The 19,237-nt window shown below is 26.2% G+C and overlaps 1 protein-coding gene across 5 annotated transcripts in view; it reads left to right on the top strand.

The window, feature by feature from the left end:
* The window catches only part of LOC100166824 (neuropeptide F receptor), an 89,168-nt gene that overhangs the window by 23,777 nt on the left and 46,154 nt on the right, over positions 1 to 19,237 (top strand). Inside the window, exon 1 of one of the 5 annotated variants that reach the window (XM_008185310.3) lies at positions 14,802 to 15,263. The exons of 3 other annotated variants lie outside the window; for them this stretch is intronic. The gene's annotated coding sequence lies outside the window, so the exon portion shown is untranslated. Of the gene's footprint in view, positions 1 to 14,801; positions 15,276 to 19,237 lie in introns of those variants that run through there. One more of the 5 variants, XM_008185309.3, reaches the window with a different exon arrangement.

Below are 19,237 nucleotides of genomic sequence, written 5' to 3'. Positions count from 1 at the left end.
CCAAGTGGCCCTTCAAAACTACAGAGTGTCCTCGTATAATACATTTTTGTCTAACATTAACCTCGGCGAGTCAAACTTATGGAAACAAACTAAAAGATTACTTAATCAAGAAATGAACATCATCCCTCTTCTCCGCACAGACTCAAATCTGACATAGATAAATGTAACGTGTTCTCAGATATTCTGCACCTCAAATTTTCGCATAACCATAATATAAGTAATCCCAGCAACGATGAGCATCTCTCAATCACCACGCACACATATTGCTCTCTTCGCGGATGACACGACCATCTTCACGGAATCACGCAACATCGAAGCAATAACTACAAATCTGCAAGATCCAATAAATACCCTCTTCCACTGGCGTCAAAACTAGATGATCAAAATCAACGCCTTAAAGAGCATTGGAGTTATTTTTAGTCTACGTCGCTATATTACCCCCTCCCCCCCACAACTGAAATTTGACAGGAAAAATATACCCTGGCAACCGACGGTTAAATACCTCGGTGTAACTCTTGACAAACGACTCACGTGGCGGCCACACATTGCATCCAAAGTCAAGCAAGCATACCAGCGCATCTTAATGCTTTATCCCATCCTGAACAAAAATTCAACTATACAAAAAAAATGCTCTATCCTAATTTTCAAACAAATTATACGCCCAGTTCTTACCTACGCTTGCCCGATATGGAGTAATATTGTGCATCTTCGCACATCAAAAAAAATGCAAATTGTTCAAAACAAAGTCCTCAGAATAATTGCAAATGCCCCATGGTTTGTCAGAAATGCAAATCTCCACAAAGACTTTGAGACACAAAGACACCAAGAAATCAAAGATCATATAAAAACATTAGCAAAAAATTTCCACTGCTCTCTTCCAAACTCATCAGGTGCAATTCACTATAACTTTCTCACTCACCCAACTCATCGTCGATTAAAACGAGGTCGTCCCCACGACCTCCTACACTAAGCCACTTCTCAACATCCAAATCTTCACTCTACACACACGCTTCTTCCAGATAACTCTACAACCTCTCTGTTACACACAGTTATTAAATTATTGTAAATATGTAAATATTGAATATTATTGTAATCACATTATTACTTCTGTATATCTTAAAATTGTTAATTATCCTTAGTACTTAAAAATATTTTAATAATCATGTTATTACCTGTTAAAAAATAAGTATATTGTCAAATATCCCTAGATATAGATAGCCTTACTTAGGCTAGGAATGTTTTAGTTTATAATAATGATAAAAAAAAAAGTAAGTATTGTTTACATTTTGTAAAGATAACCCAAAATAGAGTGTACTATTTTTTTAAAAAACAAAATTATATAGGTAACATATTGTGTAATATACATTTTATATAATATATTGGTTCTTTTCCCTCTACGACCCCGTCCCTAGTCTTAAGAAAAAATAATGATTTATGGAATGGATTTAATTTAATTGTACAGTATCGTATATTAGAAACTTATTTTAAGCGTATTAATCAATGAATTCATTAATTAAAGTTATGTGTTTTTTTAAAAAACAAATTAATACATTATTCTCAAGAAAATGTTATTTCAAATAAAATTATTAATATTAATATATTATATATGTTATTATTTTTAGAATATTAATTCGCTTTTGAAAAATCATTAGAAACGAAATGATATTTTGTCGGAAAAATGAGCTGACAATGAACGAATAAAATATGATTAATATGTATTTTTTAGATACAATGTTTGAAAAGTGGGGATTGAAAACAATAAATGGATATTTTTAATCGTTTTAAAAACCAATGCTAAGAGTGCCACAAAAAGTATAGCTTTTATTTTATCTATGTTTTATTTTTACCAACACAATATATTTATAATATACATGTATACATTGTAAAGCCAGTTAATACTCACATATATCAATTAAGGCCATCACGTGGGTTAATTACTGCAATGAAGAGAACGCACCTCTAGAGGATCTGCTTATTAATGTAACACTCGATGATAGTACGAGATTAAATTGTAAGATATTACTAGAGCGTAGATTTTAATGCAATTGCATATTTTTGGTATTTTTGTCAGTATTCTTTACGAATTCTAATAATAGTTTGAAGCTAATGACGATTTTTTTTTTCATATTACTGCATATTTAATGCATATTTTGCCAGAATGTAAAATGTATTGCATATTGAAGCAAAAATATGTATGCGTATAACTGCATATTTAATGGTTATTGCCTTATTGCATAATTTGACAAAATTCAAAATTTATTGTAAAAAATAATATTTTGTCAAGCATTTTTTAGGCACTACCTATTATTTAATTATACATTTTTTTACCATATTACGCGGCTTAAAGTTTTTTTCTTGCATACATGTTGCATATTTTTATATAAATTGTAATTGCGTATATTATGGCATATTTTGACACTTTTTAGTGCATAAAAATCCGTGCTCTAGATATTACATAGAAATGTCTGGTATTTGGAAACAAAAAATATTGAAATGTTTACGATCAAAATATTAAAACCAGTATTAAAGTAAAATACAATATTTTTACTAGGTAATTTAAATGTAATTTACAGCTTCATATAATCATATTGTTCCACAAATAATGAAATAATCGATTACTCACTATTTTATTGACATGATAATAAAACAAATAGTGAGATAATACATAAGTACTGAGTAGCTTACCAAAATAATATTACATTCATATTGAAGTGGTTAAATTTTATTTGAATTTTTCGGTTTACCCAAAAATAATTTATTCTCTACATCATTTCAATTATCAACACCTCAGCAATTTTTAGAACATAGATGACTTTAGTAAATTGGAAAATTTTGAAACATAACTTATAAGAAATACAAATCATTATGCTCAAATCACAATCTTGATATCTATTACAGATACTTTATGTATTGTTTAAACTGACAAAAAAAAATGATATCTGTAGAATTCAATTTATAAATAATTAATAAATAAAAGTTTCAGTAATATTTTTAGCTCTCTCTCTTCGTCCAGAATCCAAAATAAATTAAACAAGAAATAACAATTTAAATATTTTTGGTTCAATCATAATATGATATTATTTATAGTACCTATTATATAGGTACTATAGTTGCATTATACAAAAGTAGGTATTCATTTTGTTTGTAATATATTACCATCCAGGCCTATTGTACAACTAGTTCTATCATGTTTTACAAAAAAATAATATTATCATAAAAAAATATGATCGATGTAAAAAAAAATAATTAAATACTAAAATTCCATGGATAAGATATTTAAACTATTTTGCCTGCAGTCTTTTTATTTCTAATTAGTAATTTTCTGTGTCATAGGATAAATAAGAGTTCATTTTTACATACATATATAACTAATAAACTTATACAGATTACCGTACGTTTTCCAGAGTATATTCCAGAATATATTCGTGAATACTAATTTTGTATTATTAGCATAAATAAATAATAAATCTAATGACCAATTTTGATTTTTAAATGCAACATTGCAATATGATGATATTGTGTAAAAACTAACTTAAAATATGTAAAATATCTCAATTCCCATTTTATTTTTTATTTTTTAGCCAATACTGAATTTCATTTATTTAAAAAAAAACAAATGTTTTCCTTAAAAATGTATTAAGTTAGTAATATATTTAAGAGAAATATAATTAATACTTATCGGTTTTCTTTGTAAAATGTAATGCAGTTCAAATGTAAAATGAGGTTACTTTGATATTTTTTTAAATGTTTTATTACAGTTATTTTTTTATTTTATGGATAACTTCTATAGTATTGACGATAAAACTCTTAAAATTAAATCTTAGTTACTCTTAATTATGTTCAATTTTGGTTACTGATATCGTCCAATTAAAACCAGTAGCGCATTTACGGAGGGGGGATCAAGAGAATCAATCCCTCTTATAGGCTGTATATTTAATATTCAAAAGTTTTCGGAGTCTTAAAATCATACAAAAGACAAAAACCTAAATACGCCACTGATATATACATAGTTTAGTACGTAACTCGTAAGTACATTTAATACGCAGTGTTTGCATAATTATTTTAGGTTTGGTATGGTTATAATTTATAATATTCGTCGAAGGTTTAATCATAATATGATATAGTAGTTAAGAGCTTTATATTATTATACCTTTTTCCGTGTACCGTATATGTATGTATACGGCGTATATAGAGTACTATTGCATTACGGTGCATTATTGAATACATGGATTCCAAACTACTATCAATGAGCGTCCAATAATTAATGACCTATGAGATACATAGTGGTAGACGGTAGTGGTGGGTATATTGTAAGTAGTAACACTGTATAACACTATAAACCAGAATTAGCTCTGACACCGAGCAGGTACATCATTACTGATCAAATATCTACACGGCCCAGTCTTGGATTTATTTGTAGGTACTTACGAAATAAGTATGAAACTGTTTTTGGCTATTACACCGAAAATAGTGATATCGCATCAAAAACACTAGGTATACGTTTTAAGATTAAGTAGGTAGTTATCTGGATGGAAAAATCCCAAGCCGGAATCCCAAGCCAGCTGTTTTTAAAAAGATTTATTTTAACATTCCCACTTATCCATGATTTCAGGCGTTTAAGGTTAGTCACATGAACATTATTATTGTGGTATACTCCAGCCAACGTAGGTACTGTCCATAATCTACTACCAAATCTGATAAAATTAGAGCTCAATCACAGTCCCGAGTCCTTACTGCGCGTTCTCTAAATACGGTGGTGCTTATTTCACAGTATATTAATCAATTTTCCCGCTATTTTCTCCACTAGACCCAATTTAATAAATCAGGTTTTATATACCTCGGTTTCAAATTGTCCTATACACTTTGCAGACCCTTTTTTCCTAACAATATCAACTTGATAAAATGTATTCAACACTTTATCCTCTACACAGGCTTTAAAATTTAAAAATGTATGACCTTTACATGTATTTTGTTTTTAGTTAAGAATTCGATATAATAATATAAACATTACCCAATGTTAATATTTTTTTAATAAAAAAATGTATTACTTTATTTTCGTTGAATAAATATATCATTGTAATAATACGTGTTTATTAACATGTCATTAAGATGTTTGCCAATTTAAATGGATCTAAAATATAATACTTCTTCCCCTATTTGTTAGTAACTGAATTACAACTGTGTATTTTTAATGGTTTAGTGGTGTGTTAATGATTTTATTTATACAAATGTATTTTTTTTTTTATAAATAACAAGAAGTACACATGACGTGTGAGCTGTTTTTTAAATTTTGATCTGAAAACACAAATGCTTTCATTTTCTAAAATTGAGGGTGATTCTGACAGTAATTTAGTTCTAGTTTGTACTTTGTAATTTTTTTGTTTTTATTGAACAAAAAAAATTATATTTACAATCTGTATTTACGCGTTATACAATAGGTAAATTTAATGTGGTTTGATTGACGGGAGGGGGAAGTCACCCAGAATTTGTACTTTAGGGAGCCAAATAGAAATTTCCATGTACTTTTTAAAATAATCAGGGACTACAAAAAAAAACAAATTATAAAAGCTCAACCTGCGAGCGTGCTAAATTCCCAATTTCAAAATGTATTTTAATACAACGCAATAAATTATAAATACATGCACAATACATTTATGTATACGCTGTACACAGTAACTACGGACCATAAATAAATACCTTAAAGTCAACAGTCGTAACTATGTACTGGTAACTAACGGACGGACGGACACAACGGGGATGAAAGGTGTTCTAAAAATACTTTTATAAACCTAGAATTCTGACAAAACAGAAATATTTACGCAAAACCAGTTTTTGACAGAGCGGATTTTGGTCTATTTTTGTAATATGTATATAGACATAATTTATAATCTAATCAATAGACAATTACTAACGTTACAAATGTCATTGTCATTAATGATGTAAGGCAAGAAGTAAGTATAAATGTTTTCTCAAAGAAAATGTAATAATTATAATCTCCCCTGGGATGACAGCGACCCAATTTTTAATCGCATAGTTATATTTTTAGTATTAGTTCCTGCGGTTGGTATCAAATGTGGACTGACAGGAATCTCATCCATTGCCAATATATTTTCTCTAAGTATATTAATCACTAGGTAGTCTAAGAAAAAACATTTTTGAGTACAGTTGGTTAATATTAAAAAAAAAAAAATAACAGAAGATATAATCATAATATTTACATATCCGTATGGTGTTTTTAAGGGTATATGGGTATGCGGAAAAATATAACTATAAAAATTGGTGAGCGAACCATAATTTAAAAAATGTAGATAAACGTAGGTAGTAACATTATTTGTATTCAAGTGTTTTTAAAAAAAAATGTATTATTCATTCGTTTTTAATCTTAGGGTTTTAATCTTAGAGTTTAATCTCATATCGGCTATTAAAATAAATACATATAATTAACTACTTATATACCTATATTAAAGTATTTTAAGTGGAAAATATATTTCAATCTAAAATTTCCAAGTTAAATATTAAAATTAGAAAATTAAAAGAACTATATACCTATAGATAATATACATTATGCCATCAAGCATATAATGGCTGTTTTCTATTCACAAATCAACTAAAGTCGTTCGTGAACAAAATTTAATATTTTTACAAGGTATGATTATAATACTAAATCATAATGTAAAAGATTTACCTGTTATGCTCTTTAGTAATTAGTTTTAAAAAACAAATTAAGTTTAAATGAGATGTTCATTAACTTTAGGAATTCCGTTAACGAACGGTTTCTTTTCACTAGTACACACATGCCTTGTAAATGAATTAATCACATAAACTTAAATATAAAATGTACGCAATATTGTATATTTCTTAACAATTAAGAAATAAATTAACTAAAATCAATACGGCACGTAGAAACTTGTACAATGCGCCATATAGCAATATACTTGTATCAATGCAACAGTTTATTCATCGTAATTTCCTTTAAGTTGCTTTATGAAGGATTTTCAACGTAATCTGTAATAATATATTGCACGCTTCTCTTTTAACTTATACCTGTATATATCCATACACAGTACATACACACATTATTATGTTTTCTGTATCCTCTTATGAACTGCCTTCTGTATACAAAGAAACTATGAATAACTTTACAAAGTCATGATGTAATATAATTTAATACAAGACTAAAATTGCCATAAAATATATAGTATGAATTGTATGATACGAAACAAATATTATAAATAAGAAATATATTAAACATGTCCAATAATAATTATTAAAAGTCTGTTTTATATATCAATAGACATGATACAATTTGTTGTAATTAATTTTTTTTTTTTTTTGAAAATGTTTATTGTAAATTAAAGAACAGTTACAAAAATATTTGTCTTATGTAGATACAGCTTCTTATTCAAACAATATTGCATTTTTATTAATTTAATCATAAAAGCAACTTTACATTCAATAAATTATTATAAAGCAATAAGGAAAAATGTTAGGCTATAGTTTAATACAAAATTGAAAATGAAACAAGACTTAGTGATGTACGTATGAATTAAATAGTACTCATTGTACTTATTTGGAGAGTAAGAAATAATGATAAAAAGGTATTAACTGCAGTCTGTAGTAATATTTATTTGTATTATTATTTAACGAAAAAAAATACCTAGATCCTATATATGATATTAACAATTCGATTATTCATATTAATGTATTTTCCATGTAACTTCTAAAATATTACTATAAATTTAATATTCTTTGGAATTGTATTGTTTGATTATATTAAAATATTATATTAATAGCATTTTATAATGGCGTTCAGGATGAATATTTCGTCAAGGTATTTGGGTATTGTATTTGTTCGTATCAGTAACCTTCAAAAGGCGGGGGGGTAGAGGGATAGATCCCCCTCCATGGCCTTTTTAATAATATTTATAATAATCAAATAGTGTATGTTTAAGTTCAGCCACATCCCCCTCTCCCATGTCAAAATTGTTTGGCCTACATTGGTTTGTTTGATTATTTTGTATATATTATACATATATCTATAGCGATCTAGGTATAGATTAGTACAATACGACAAAATACATCAATATTGTAGACGAAGAGATTTATTATATACAACTATTAGCCATTAAGTACCTAACACATATTATTATGATAAGCTGTTTTCCTTTACCATTTTAATGTATTTGTTATCCATTTTTTCATATTTGCATTGATATTGAAGTCGATCATCTTAAAAAATTAACTATCAGGGAAGAATGATGGCCACTTGATTGTAAACATATTTCATTAGTGCAGACTTTTTTTGAATAATCGTCAAGTCTGAAACCTCGTTTACTTTTTCAATGCTTACATTCTACAATATCACTTGGGGATCAACAATCCATAATTATTAAGTATTGTATTTAATATGGAATCGAACAGAGAAGTAATTTGTTATTAAGTATAGGTATTTAATATAACCTAACGGCTATAACCAATAATATATTTTTATTTGGTAATAACTGCCGAGTCACATTTTATAATATGTTTTTAAGACTTACGAGTGTATATTTTGCATTCAACACCATTAAATTATGATCTTTAACATTATTATTATATACAAATATACAATATACTATTTTGAGCATGATTTTTCGTGTATTTTAGGAACTACTGATAATATTTGATAGTTGAAACTTGAAATTAAACTCTAGTCAATTCACAGGATAGGTATAGGTTAGGGCATATTAGAACTATATTATTATTTTATTATATTTTGTATGTGCGATTAATATGCTCCAAAATTATCTCTATACCTATACCTACCTTAGCGTTTTGGGATACTTTATTTCATCGGATGTTAACGATGTTCTATGTTTTCTATTGACATAGGTCCCTGATGGACTAAGGATAATTTCCGTTATACTTAGGTATGTCATTATAACGTGTTCTAATCCAATTTCTTGCATGTTTATTTATTATTTTTTTTTTTTTAATATTACTTTAAAGATAAAGAGATTCTGACGAACATGGAACTTATACAGTTGATAGTTTTAAGAATTGATCTGAGTATCTAGTGGGTTTTGATGAGATTCGTGTTATTTATGTATTTTATTTTTAGTGATTGCTTTTGTTTAGCAAGTGCTTCAAGTATTTCCTTATTAGTTATAAATTATAAAATGCACTAGTTTAGTTGTATATATTATTTACAATCGTTAAGTTGATTTATAAAAATAAATATATTTTGTTTCTTTGAACCTTTGTTAGATGGTACTTATATCTACAGCTACGTATATTACATTATTCACATGTTTTCATAATTTTACTATATTTTTATCTGACATCTCGTGTAGTAGTACGCAGTGTATCTATAATTCAATTTCTTGGAAATGAAAATTGAAAACGAATAAAAAATAAAATAATAAAATATTGGATTGATTTGTATGTGGTATTATAGGATTTTTTGCCGAGATTGCAGAGAATGCCAATGGAATACGATACAATATATCTACTGTAATATGTGATATTGCTATTATTTTATTGAATAATAAATAAATAATAATTATTACTAGTAATAATTGTTTAATTTAAATATTCACCTCAATATATTAATCATGCAGGTATTCACGTATAATAATCGCATTGGAGTATTAACTGTTAATTTAATAATATAGAAGCATACCGAGGATTTGATACCGACACATTCATAATAACATATAACAAATATTAATATTTAAATTAATCTATTTAAATTTTGCTAAATTCTTTGGCGGTATTAGTAATTAATAAATCACACGAGCTTTGACGTATGATGAACGACTGATAAGTAAAGTTATTATTGGTAACCATTGCTGATGATCAATTATTATGTCACAATTACGAATTACTGGTGTTGTTATGTCTTATGTGAGCATCTAATGCATTAAAATAATCGAAGGATTTAATTCGCTGGCTTTACTGATTACAAATGATAATACATATTTTAAAGTGTTTTTGATAAAGACATTGGTTAATCGACCTCATATATCATTGTACTCATGTATCTTATGTTTTTTTTTTCGATTCAGTTAACAGTTTATTATAATTATAAATATTTAATAACTTAGGTATCTCCCAATATAAAAAATCGTTCTGCTGTACAGTAGGTTTTGAGTGTTCCCTACGTCCTCAATGATTGGTCACTGCAATGAATGTGTTTAATTTTAATTCAATGATAAATCACTGCGTACGAAAAAGGTATCTGTGTGAAACAGTGTCAACCTATAAAATAGGTATTTATAAGGATATTTTATGGTTTATTTTTCCATTGTACATAGGTTAAATTCACTTTAAAACAATGCCGGTTTTTTACATGTTCCTAATAATATAATATATGTGAAGAACGTAACAGAACGGTTTAAATAAGTTAATACAATACAATATTAGGGTAACAATTTTAAAAACGTATTGTGTAGGTACGTAAATAAACTAATAATATAATATATAATGACAAACATTTTCAAGTCCATAAGATTAATATTATTTGAATTACAACAAATGGGAAGATTGTTATTTTTTATTTAAATATCCAATTTCATAAAATTTTACTACAAATGTCTATATAAAAAATCATGCTAATACTTGATATTTATAAATTACTGTAAGAACTACTTATGAGAAATCTTGTATTACATTTTCAAGAGAAATAAATATTGTAGATTTTATACTTTTGATCTCTCTCATTTCCCCCGAAAAAAAGTACCATTTATATTCAATTGTCTAACAGAAACCATCCCCTAAGATGAAGATTCGTGCATTTTTACCGAAATGATAGACACCAAAAATAAATTAAAACACATGATTAAAAAACCTACAAGTACTTACATTCATTGTTCCGTTCAGAATTTAAAATTGAATTAACTATAATAAAACAATGTTTCACATTTCAACATTTGTTTAACATAATTATAATATTATTCTTAAATAATTGTAATTTATACAATAACGAACCAATAAGGAAAAAACTTCGACTAATAAGTTCTAATGAATGTAGAGAAAAGATTTTATAAATTTGACTGTACATTTTTTTAGTTATAAATGTATGAAATATTAAATTTGGATCGCTAAGACTTGATTACTTGATACTAGGTTCCTCATCTTAAATAGTTTATACTGAAACCCAAAAATCTAATACATATAATTATTTAGTAAGACGAAGACGACACATTGCTGGTATAACGAGATTTAATTTAATTTTTATGCCTGTAATTTCTTATTAATATTAGCTGAATATAGGCTTATAATATTGTTATAATTTAGCCTTCATAAATATCAAAATTAAATTATAACGGTTCTAATTATTCTTTCGAAATATTAAATAAATATAGTTTTCATTTAATTAGATAAAAGTTAAATCATTATTAAAGTTAAATAACCCATATAATTATAAAAGGTTCGATATCATAGTTTAACAGAAGCAAATAGATAAGAGTGGCCGACACAATATAGTGGGAGCGAATGGTGAAGAAACGTAGAGATAATTAATAAGAACACAAGTGATATGGATAACTTTTTGCAGTACCTATATTTCAACAATAAATGTATAGCATTTTGTATATCTTAAATTACTTAAAAACTTAAATATTTTAATTAATTTTTGTATGACTTACCTATTATTTAATAATTTTATAAAAAGATTGTAGAAAATCATATAAGCGTTTTTTTTATTATTATAATTTATACTGGGATAATATATGTTAATTTTTATAGGGGTAATAAAACCCGGAGATGAACTATGTACCATTTTTAACCAATATTCAAACAAAAATTAATTCTTATGTGTTATTTCTGAATGTTTAGTATTTTAAAAACTTTTTCAATAAACGTTGAAAAAACTATATTTGATGACATGACTGAATTTACCGCGAGCTCCACTCGGAATCATTTAACGAATGCGGTAATAATTATCAAATTCACGTTTAAAATAATAATATTATCCAAATTTTAGAATAACTGACGAGACATAATTTGTAATTAGATTAATTTTTGATCAACCATAACTCACTTAAACAGTTAAACGAATGGTCATTGATGTTATATGCCTATATACATCTACATTATTGTAATTGACTACATATTTATATTGTTGACATTCATAAATTATTTATTATTTATTTTAATATAAAAAAATTGAACTATAATTAAGAATCAATTTATTGTGATTACATAATACTCTTCGTGTTATTAAATAACTAACAGTAGGTAAGTATCAATAATTGTTAAAACATTTAATAATTATTGTTTTAAATTGTGTACCGGTTATTAATAACTCCCCTTAATGGACTACGTAATTCTAATATTATTCACGTGTATTATAATTACAGTTTACGGTTAAAATTGCATATTACACTACCTACTAAAGTTCCCATTTCTGTGTGTGCGTGAAATTTACATTTGTTGTATTAAATAAAAACCGTGTACCTACTAATAAAATCCATCTATAACACGTGTGTAACTATTTACATTTATTAGTTGATAACAATTTAAAATATTCTATGTTCATTTATTTTCGAATAAATGTAAATGTTAATACAGGAATTTATTTATTGATTTTTTTTGTGTTTAAAAATAATATATTCTCTGCAGTAAACGTACTTTTTTCATAATACAGTGAACCTAAGTTTAATAATAATATATAGTACCTACTCCATTGTATAATATTTTAATATAATACATTTTTGTATACTAATAGATGCAAAGTTTCAAACAAATTTAAATATTATAAAAATGCATCCATTTCAACATAGAACAAAAAAAAGATGAATCACTTTGAAATCTAATTATAATTGTTAGACCTATGTACATAACTACTGTTTACTGAGTAACCTAAATGCAATGTGTATTAAATACGAAAAAAAAGTTTTTCTTATACTAACCATTTTGTTAACTGTAAAGTTTTATAAACATAAAATAATAATAGAAAACTATTTTATAACTTCTTGCCATCATACAATAATAATATATATCATTATGAGAAAGTATGTCGTCATTAATTTTTATTTTATTAATAAATTAATTTTATTTTGTGAATTTTCTCGTCCTTTACACAATGATAATATTTTATCATGCCATAATTCAGATATTATAAAATCCAATTGGCAAAACAAATTAACACTTGGAGCGCTGTCGACGCCTATCGTACTAATGGTTAGGCGGGTTCCCCCTAGGTGGAGTCGGGAGATTGTAATATGTATTTTCCCGACATTTCTCATACATTTTGTCTTAAGTGAAGTATATTATATGTATTCGATAATATTAGTAGAAATTGTACTTATCAACGTATACAGTTAGCTATAAAAGCGTATAAAGTTTCGATAACCAAATTCATTTATTATAAAATGTAAAATAACCAATATAAAATTATATCTATTATTCCGAATATGCGAGTTGATGATTATGCCACCAGAGCGCGTATCGTTAGCTTGTTTTACCAATAGCAAAAATGTAAGAACTGTCACTTCTTATTATAATATCTTGTTTTAATGTCATTGGTATTTAATTCCACACAAACAAAATACCATGCATTCAAAAATATTATAAATGTTCCATTTAATAATTAGTATTTGTCTTTCAATATTATTATTAACTGTGTTACACTCGCTTGCATCAGAAATTCTTTGCATCTTCATATTATAATATAAGTATCTATAAAATGTAACATGCATTTTATACTTTGCATACATTGTTTGAAGATAAATAAATACACCGATATGATTCCGAATAATTTATATGAATGGATAAATGGATTTCATCATCATTTTCAATCCTGAGCGTCTGAGCTATAGAAATTGAACATTTTATACATTTTTAACTATAAAATAATTTGCAAATGTTTGTCATGTAGAGGAATTTTGTTCACTTTTGAATTTCAAATACTTATAAAAAAAAAAAAATAGTTATTATGTACCTTTAATATTTATAAATGGCTGTAATAGAAAGCACACGAGGAACCGTATATTGAATTTTCGAGCATCTAATAAAACAAACATTTTTTCATCGACATTTATAGGAAAAAAACTAAAAAATTAAAACTCTTTATTCGTAGCTTAAGAAAATTCAAAATATTTTTAAAAATCTGTGACGTATATAAAATGATAATATGAACAGGTTGTCAAAATGCAATAAGTCTCTAAAGGTACACCAAAAAACCAAATCGATTTTGTCGAAAACTCGTTTACCGTAAAATTTCTCGTTTTTGCTTGATTAATTTTTTGGTTATCTCGTTAATTTTGCAAAATACTGAGAATTTTCAATTTTTGCCTCTTAAAAGTGCCAACTTGATCAAAACTACCAAAAACCATTCTCAAAGTTAAAAATAAAATTATTTTGTCTACTATAAATCATGTAAACATACACAAAAAAAAAACATCCATCATTGTGAAATTAATACATTCGTAACTCTGCTCAGTATCTAAAACTGAAACCAATTAAGTATATTTTGCATATTTTAGGTTGTGATATTTTGGGTTTTTATTTAAATTAAACATGTCATTAGTATCATAACAGCATAAAATAAATTATTTATTTGCTTATAACATTATTGATGTTTGATAATTTACATTTAAAATATAAAAAAATATTCAGCACAATACTTAATTTAAAACAAATACCGTTATTTTAAATTAAACAGAATAATAAAACATTTTCAATAATTTTTCTGTTTTGGGCTTATTATAAACTAAGCATATATATCAACAAAAATTAATAAGTAAATATTATATTGCGCAATAAAATAATACCTATATGAGCAGTTTGCACAAATGTGTGAATTATTAACATGTGTTAATTAAAAACAATAATAATCGAAATGAATTCTATACAAATCTAATTTGTTATCAAAATTATAAGTTAAATTATGTTTTGAAGCTATTGTACTTATTATAAGTAGTCGGATCAAAGGATTATAAATGAATCGTCCAATATACGTAGTGTTATTGATAATAAACTATATTATAATATGAACATGCATTTCATAACGAGAAGTGCGATTTAAAATCATCTTTTCTTATAATGTTTAATATTTGATACGTTACTAGTATCAACTAAAATAATTAATGTTTTACATACTGACCAATTAATTTAACTATACTTTTTTTTAATAATTAATTGAGTTTTAATTATTTGTTTTTAGTGAATAAATCAATTCTTTTTTCATTTAAATTTAAACAGTAAAAAAAAATACGGAATAACTTTTTATGATTTAGTTTTCTAAATATCAGTGAAGACGTCAACATTTTACGTAATTTGTGGGTATACAAGTAAGATAATTTTATAGGAATAAAATATATTATTATCTTAAGAAGTTTGATAGAATATTACGTTTGGCTATTATTTTATGAGCATATATATTAGTAATGTAATAATTAGTTTTTAAGTTTGTTACAAAAAGTTGATACTTACCAATAAAATGCATATTAAATCATATTAATTTTTGTATGGCTGTATAAGTATTAGCGTAGTACCTATACATACGCATCATGTTATCACATTCAAATATATTGGTATATATCGTTGCTTTAAATGAAAAAACGAGCGAAGCTTGGTAAAAACTGTTCTTATATCTTTATACAGACATTTATATAATAATATATTTGTGTAATCTATAAGTTATAATGATTAGTGACATTTAGTTAAGTTTGCTTAATTGTGTATACTAGGCATTTAGGTAGTTTTGCGTGACATGTTTATAATTTTTAGGTTAATTCCAAAAAAAAATAATAATTTTTAAAAATAATTCTTATATTTCATGACACGTTAAAGTACTTAATCAAAAAAATAATAATGATAACCTACCTATTTATAAAAAATATATACCCAATAAAATATTGACATTGTTACATGGGAATTAAAAATATTAAGTAGGTACCATTCAGTTTTTCTATTTGATAAAAAAAGGATTCAAAGTAATTTAATTCATATATAATTATTTGTATAATACATAGGTAAAAGAAATATTATATTTGCATGTTAAATAATAAATATACAGCCAACATAACTGGAAATCTAGAGAAATTTATATGTTGAAATTTCAAGGTGGATGAATTTGTGATAATAATCTGATCAACTTTAACTTCCAAATTTATGATATTGAAAAAAACATGTAATTTTTATTTCAAAGTTAATTGATTCGAACATTAAAATACGATTTTCACTAAAACTTTAACTATAATAACATAATATTAGACCTATTCGTGATAGTATACTAAATACTATTATACTAATATACTAGCGTTTGAGAAGTGCGTACAATGTATATAATTGCATATCCATATAAAATCGATTATTATCACGAGCCATCAAAGCGATTCAATGTCGGCCGAATTCTGTCCGATTGGTTAGTAAAGTAAACGAACATTTTACAATTTAAACAAACGCAAAGTACATAATCTATAGACGTCCAGTTTAAATCGAATTACATATAGCTTTACGTGAAACTAGCAGTGCACTTTAACTATATAGTCGGTATATACGGCTGTACCTACATCAAAAGTGTTTTCCAAAAGAAAACGTATACGTATTAGAAAAATACATAGCCTCGTCGTTTAGTATATAAAAACAAAATGTTTTAACGAAATTATTAATTTTAGTTGACACTTTGACAATAGCAAAACTATCATGTACTCCGATGTAGGAATGAATAGGCAATAGTTTAGAAATGTCAGAAGTTCTAACCCGAAACAAGTGCCAACTAGGCAGAACTCAAAATGTACCTATAGTTGTGAAAAAAAAATCGATTTAAAGTTTAAAAAAAAGATATTATAAAGAGTTTTGCACGTACCTACGTGTTTAAAAACTTAATTAGGTAATTACAAGCATGCTTTGAAAAGAGACATTTTTAAATAATAAAAAATACTCTTTAAGACTTGTGGCGATTTACAAAATGAATGTAAAACTACTTTTTTTTTGAAATATGGCTGTATCGCGTATTGTATTTAAGGACGCTATACCTATTAGACAGAAATGTGGCAGTATAGATATTCAATATTGCCGCTAAAGTATTGCCAATTATAAAATGCAATATCACCATACCTAACTATAAAATAAAATTGTTAACAGACAAAGCATAACGTTAAAATCTAACTTCTATATAATATAGTTACTTAATTCTATAACTTATACCATTTTGATATAGTCTAGACGGAGATAAAAATATAATATTATTGTCTAATTATTATTGTGCAGATGGTTTTGATAACAAAACGACAAATATTATAAACCATCATAAAGTACACATGAGCTCTGAAAAAAAATCAGCTGATTTTAAACGACCCACTAGTTGTTTACGTCTTGTATAAATCAGCACCACGCGTAAATTCGTTGAATATGTGCCAAAAAAAATTTACTAGAATAAGCTAAGGGCAACCCTAATGTACCTAACCTATTAACACTATATCTGAAATGAACACAACTTTCAATATTAAATTATTGTTTAAATCATCAAATCATTGTTGACAATTATTGTATTCTCAAAATAATATAAGTACCTATAGGTTATTAATATATTATTATTTTCAGGTTGCATGAAAATTTAAATAATTTAATGGTTCAATACAATTGAATAGACCAATAATGAGCCACTAAACCATGTTAAACTTCACTATTGATTCATTAAATGTTAAGTAATTGTTCATGCAACATATGTTTGTATGCCTAAAAAAGTTATCTAAAAAGAATTTGTGAGGGACGGAGTGGCCGAGCGGATTAAGTGCCCGTTTTACAATCTTAGTTTAAAACTCGATTATGCTTAACCTACTGATTTTACCGTCCGAATTCGGGTGTTTAACCTTATAGTTTAACGATTGTAATACGAGCACTAAGGCGTCAGTTGTGACGCACGCCGGCACCGGTTCGAATCCGGCCACGGGCGGCATTTTTCTTGCATTTCTTGCATTTCTCGCATTTAGAATTTCCCACTAAAAAATCTGCCAAAACAAAACAAACGTGTTTACAATTCCTCCCCTACAAACAAAAACAAACAGCTAATGGCCATAGTTGCCGGGCTTCATGATCAATTAAAAAAAAAAAAAAAACTAAATGTGTTATTATTGATATTTGATTATATTGTTAAAATTGTGGGTTTTGACCTTGTAATGAAATACGAAAAAGTTGTGCATTAAGTTATCTTTTATATATTTGTGGGTTTTGAATCAAAATTAAACCAAACTCTTGACATTCTTATAAATCCTTAGAAATCAGTAATAGTAATTCACGTCCTAATAAAATATACCAATAATAAATAATTAATATATGATGATTATAGGTATAAAATATAATAAAAATCACATTACACAAATAAATATAAGATGATGAAATATATGAATATATGAAATTTTACTAAAATTGTAATAAAGTTAAAATAACAAAGTTAATTTATTATAAAAAGTAAAATAATCAATACAAAACTATATCAGCTATATTTCCCAAATCGGAAGAATCGGATAATCACAACTTTTTTTTTATCCGAGTAGGAATTAACATACGCACCACTTTTTTACCGTGCAAGAACTTACACGTCTAATTTTTATATTCGTGTAGGAATAAATTATCACATCATATTTTGTAGGAACTAACGTAGGTATGTAACCGTTTAGCTGCTACTCTCGTATAGGAACTTACTTTTCCCCACGTCAATTGCGTCAGACGGAAAATCCTCGGAAAAAAATTAAAAAATAAATAACAAGTTAGTTGATAGCTGCACAAATGCGTAGAGCAGGTATACCTATTGCAATTAATGTAATGACAAGTATAAATAAAAACAATTATTAAAATTGATTGGCGAGTAAATTTTTTTTTAATACATTTAAAACAGATGACACGCTGAGCGTTTCATACTTTTTGTGTATAATCGTATGTTTTTATGTTACACCATTAAAATGTGAAATGCTTGGCATCAACAATTTACACCATTGTGCATTCGTGAAATTGTACAGCATTTCATTAAAAATTTAACAGTTTATTTAATAAATCATTATTTTATAATTATATTCAATTTTATAATAGACACTTAAAAAAAAATATACAATTTGAAACTTAAAAAACGTTGCGATGTTAGGACTTTTAAAATATAAAAAACAATAGACCAATAAACATCATATTGTTATCATGGTATACATCGAAAAATGGATCAATAAATAAAAATAATTCAATTTGAATCTATGGAGCAATTATCTTTTAAATTTTAACCAGTTTCAGTATAAATGTAAAACAATATCACATACCC

This window comes from Acyrthosiphon pisum, chromosome A1, assembly GCF_005508785.2.
Source record: "Acyrthosiphon pisum isolate AL4f chromosome A1, pea_aphid_22Mar2018_4r6ur, whole genome shotgun sequence".
NCBI classification, from domain to species: Eukaryota; Metazoa; Arthropoda; class Insecta; order Hemiptera; family Aphididae; genus Acyrthosiphon; species Acyrthosiphon pisum.
This window is presented reverse-complemented; position numbering and strand designations above follow the sequence as displayed.